The sequence below is a fragment of the Orycteropus afer genome, unplaced genomic scaffold, assembly GCF_000298275.1.
Source record: "Orycteropus afer afer isolate SDZICR_OR568_19922 unplaced genomic scaffold, OryAfe1.0 scaffold00458, whole genome shotgun sequence".
Taxonomy (NCBI): Eukaryota; Metazoa; Chordata; class Mammalia; order Tubulidentata; family Orycteropodidae; genus Orycteropus; species Orycteropus afer.
In genome coordinates this window covers 1,944,164-1,949,296 of record NW_006922045.1, presented here as the reverse complement: position 1 = coordinate 1,949,296, position 5,133 = coordinate 1,944,164, and positions in this window count along the sequence as shown.

Sequence of the window (5,133 nt, the reverse complement as noted above, 5' to 3'; positions counted from 1 at the left end):
CCTTCCGAGGAGTGGCTGGTGGGTTTGAACCGCCAGCCTTCTGGTTAGCAGTCAAGTGCCTTAGCCACTATGCTACCAGAGCTCCCGAACAGGATATAGGAGATAAAAATATAATCCTGGACTTTAAAAGGAATTTCCATACATAGAAAATCTAATTAAAAATATAAATTTATTTACTTGAATTACTTTAAAAGAACTCAAAGTACTATATGGAAACTGTATGAATGTTATGGGAGAAATGTCATTAATTTCTAAGATAATGTGGGCATGAACAGACAAGTGAGAAGAGCTGTTTTTGTAACTTATGTGATCTTCAGGGTAATGTATCATTTGATATTATTATCAATCAAGAGAATATGTCATTTACCCTAAATTATTTTGACGTATAGACATAACAAGGAAGAGCACACATCCCCATGTTTGCTGAGCTAAGACAAAGACATGATTGGAACCTAAAACTTACACACCCGAATTTCTGGTCAGTATCAAGTTTTATTGATGTTTTCAAGGATGTAGTTAATCAAGACACTCAGAAAAGGCAAGGAGGTGACTGCTGTCCAGACAAACAACCTCCCACCAAATGGTCAAAAACCTGAACAGACACTGATTGGTCATCAGTGAAGATATAGAAATGACCAATTCTTGCAATACAAGGAGGTCTCGGTCCTGACCTCCTATTGTGAGCCCTTTCAGAGCAGGCAGCAGTGGTGCTGGGCACCTCCTAGATCTTCTGGTCTCATGGTTGTAGGGGCTGGGTTTCATGTGGTCTCTTAGTCCTTTGGACTAATTGTTTCCTTGTGTCTTTTATTTTCTTCCCTCTTCTTTGCCCAAGAGTTGCATCTTAGATGATTGCTCACAAGCTTCTAAGTCTCCAGTCACCACTCACCAAAGGAAGACATAGACCATTCTCTTTGTGGACTGTGTTATACCAATCACCCTTAGTATCCACTGAAGCTATGGTCCTGTGCCCTCATGCCCAGGGACTCCCCTCAAGATGTTTGGTTTTGACTAAGAAGTTTTCCTAAATTTGCCCTCTGGATGCTCTACTGTATGTTTGGATATATCTTCAGCACATACAAATACATATTTACAAATATGCTCTGTCAAATCCACATACATTCAGGCATGTAGTCTAATTTTCCTTCCCACCCATTCATAGGTTTTTGTATTAATACTCAGCTTTGTGGTCTTAACTCCTTTGCTCTTCCCAGCATCTTCCTCTGTCTTGATCATTAGAAGATGCCAGATAGAAGGGAGAAAAATGTGGAATAAAGCTCAAAATAATAAAAAAGACCAGGCTTACTAATCTAATAGAGACTGGTCGAACCCCGAGATGATGGCCCATAGAGACCCTTCAAACCAGGAACTGAACCCACTCCTGTGGCTCAACTTTCAGGCAAGTGATTGACAGGCATATAAGATGAACAGTAATACCAAGAAGGGATGCACTCATTAAACCATCAACCACAGCAGATCAAAAGGGCAGAATTCACCCAGGGATAAAAACAAGAAAGCAGAAAGGGACAGGAAAGAAAGATGGAGGGAAAAGGTAACCACTGGGAAAAAGTGGAAAGAGTGCTGTTACATTCTGGGGATTGCAATGAATGTCGCAAAACAAAATGTGTATGAATTGTTGAATGGAAAACCAATTTGCTCTATAAACTTTCACCAAATCACAGTTAAAAAAGAAAGAAAAAAAAAAAAAAAAGAAAAGTCTTCAATGTCATTATTCTTCAGGGAAATAGAAATTAGCATTACAATGAGATATCACTTCACGCTCTCTAAAAAATACACAAACAAACAAACTCATTGTCATCAAGTCAATTGCAACTTAATAGTGAACCCCCTTTGGGTTCTAAGGCAGTAAATCTTTATGGAAGTAGATTGCCCAGTCTTCCTTCCACATGTAGCTGATGGGTGTAGATAGCCAACCTTCTGGTTAACAGTCAAATGCCTTAGGCATTAAGCCACCAGAGCTCCTAGAATAGCTAAAGTTAAAAAGATGCAGCATAAAAATAGAGGCAAGGATGTGGAGTTGCAGAAATCCATCAAAGGCTAGTGGAAATCAGGAAATCAGGCAATCACTTCTGAAAAGAATTTCCATTTTGATATATAGTTAAATATGCATCCATCTACCTTATCAACCAGCAATTTGACTGCTATGGATTTCAGAGCAATGTAAACAAATGTCCACAAAACTCTTCCATAAATGTGTTTATGACAGCCTTTAGCATACTAAACCAGAAAACCAAGCCAGCTGCCGCCCAGTCTGTTTCAACTCGTAGTGACCTTGTGTGTGTCAGAGTGGAGCTGTCCTCCATAGGATTTTCAACGGCTGATTCTTCAGAAGTCCATCACCAAGATTTTCTTGTGAGTTGCCTCTGGGTGCACTGAAAAGACCAACCTTTGGTTAGGAGCTGAGCATGTAGCCATTTGTACCACCCAGAGATATCCTAGTACAAATATATGTGTGTGGGTGTGTGTGTGTGTATATGTCAGCCATGTGTCCTTTCATTATGTCCATCAATTTGAGAATACGAGAAGGGTAATTTGTGTTATACTCATATAATGAAATACTATTCAACAACAAAAAAGACTCAACTGCATAGATGAATCATAGAATATTTTGACAGTACTTAGAGGCAGAAGGAAGCTCACTACATCGTTCAATATGAGTTTAATGGACAAGCGAGCCCATCAATGGTAATGGAATCAGAACCTGGTTGCCATGGTAAAGTGAGGACTGATTGGCCGGCCCCCAAAGGGAATTTTCAGGGATAGTCTATGTTTTGGTTGAGGTATTCATTGCACATAAATACGTTTGTCTAAGTACATGGAGTGTAAGTTGCCTTCCAGTCCAAATTCCTCATTGCTCAGATGAGGAGAACAAAGCCCAAGAAATAAACTCTTGTCACTTAACTTATACACTAAGTTTCTAGCACTGAACTACCAGATATTGTTAAGAAATACATTCATTGCCGTTAAGTAGATTCTCACTCACAGTGCCCGCCCCAAGAGGACAGAGTGGAACTGCACCATAGAGTTTCCAAAGATAAAATGTTTATGGAGGCAAAGCTCAAACCAAACCTACTGCCCTGGAGTCCATACTGACTCACAGCGCCCCTAGAGGACAGAGTAGAACTGCCAGTAGGGTTTCCAAGGCTGTAATCTTGAAGGAAGGTGACTGCCTCATCTTTCTTCCCTGGAGTGGTTCAGTGGTTTGAACCAATGACCTGTTCAGCAGCCAAGCTCTTAACCACTATATCACCAGGGATTATTAAGAAATATATAGTTACATAATTTTCTAAATAATTAGATCTAGATATATATCCAAATCTAGATGAAAACCATAGAGTACACTAATATTTTCAATTCAGATCCAATACTATGGATTTATTCCAGTCTTTCAACTTTTTATATATGTTATTTGTTTCTGTGACAGGGAGAAAACCACTATCTATTATTCCAACATACTTCCTTGTGTTCTTCATCTCCTCTCAGCATAAATAAACTTTCAGCTGGGTAAACACAAAATCTGGACCAGCTTAAGGGGAAAAAAGGGGAGCACATGGAGGAATACAAAGAGTAGAGAAAGAAAAAGGGAAGAGATTATATCTGAAACATGGCCCTCCTAGCTTTGAATGGTTGGAGCTCTACTCGGAAGTCCCTATCCTTGACATCACGTGATATTCTTAACTCCACCTCCAACTTAGTATGTTATTTAAGTGACAAGTCTTCTCTCTCTGGACTTTATTTTCCTTATATGTACAATAAACAGTTTGGCCTGGAAGACTGTTGAAGACTGAGGTCATCATTTGCTATGAAATTCCACGCTTGATCATTTTCTCTTAGCCAAATCTATCCCAAGGTGTAGAAATAAAATACAATAGGATGTGCATGAATTCAGCAAATATTTTCAGATCATCAGACATCCTGCCCTTATTAATTCTTCTCTGTTAACCTCATATGTAAGGATGTCTGGTGGTACAGTGGTTAAGCACGCAGCTGCTATCTGAAAGATCAGTAGTTTGATCCCACCTGCTGATCCCAGGTAGAAAAATGTGGCAGTCTTCCTCCATAAATGTTAACAATCTTGGAAACCCTATGGGGAAGTCCTATTCAGTCCTGTACATATATTCCATAAGAGTCTGGATTGACTCAATGGAAATGGGTTTGCTTTCAGTTAAACTTGTGTTATTTTTTTAATTAAACTAACAAAATGCTTGTAACAAAAACCTATAGCCAGATATGCATAAAAGTGGAATCCTGAATGGGACTAATTCAGAAGATGATTGAGGATTAGAGTCTATAAACAGTTATTTTCTTTTCTTTGTTTTATTTTGTTATTTTCTAAGAAGAATATTCTGAGAGAAAAGAGCAAAATATTCCAGTATATCATCAATTGTTAGAAACAAAGTTATTTGAAGGGACTGTGAGGGTGTGGAGGTCTGGGCTTGCAGCTTTTTGTTCCCTTCAGGGAGGACACAAGAAAAAGGTGGGATTGGGAGAGAGTTCCCTGAGTGCCAGCAGCCCCCTACTTTGGGCGCTTGTCCAGGAAACTACCAACTCAGACAGAGCACAATCATTCTTGGGATAATTGTCACGTCACCAGAAGTTTGTAGCATTAAATAAACATAAACACTTGTGCCTGAGACACAGCTGAAGCGTCATGAAGGCAGCAGTCAGGCTGGGACAGTCTGTGAAGACAAGGTGAGCAGAGTGGCCTACACTGTGGGCCAGGTGAGGTTCCACTGCCTGGTATGAAGAGAACGTCTAATGAGGCAAAAATGGATACTGTGCATATTCAGGTTCTTTACTGAAAGGATCTCCTCAAAAGAGCAGTTTTCAAAGTGAGGTTGCCTGGGGAGTAAGTGGTCAGATGTGTCCTCCCAGGGGACAGCACCTATTGGAAAGTTTCCATAAACAAATCCAGACAGTGTGCAGCCACCAGTCTCCATCTTTTGAGCTGTTGTTGTTATGTGCTGTCTAGTCAGTCCCGACTCAAAGTGACCTCTCCTTGGATTTCCAAGGCAGTACCACTACAGAAGTAGATTGCCCAACCTTCCTTCTGAGGAGTGGCTGGTGGGTTTGAACCGCCAGCCTTCTGGTTAGCAGTCAAGTGCCTTAGGCACT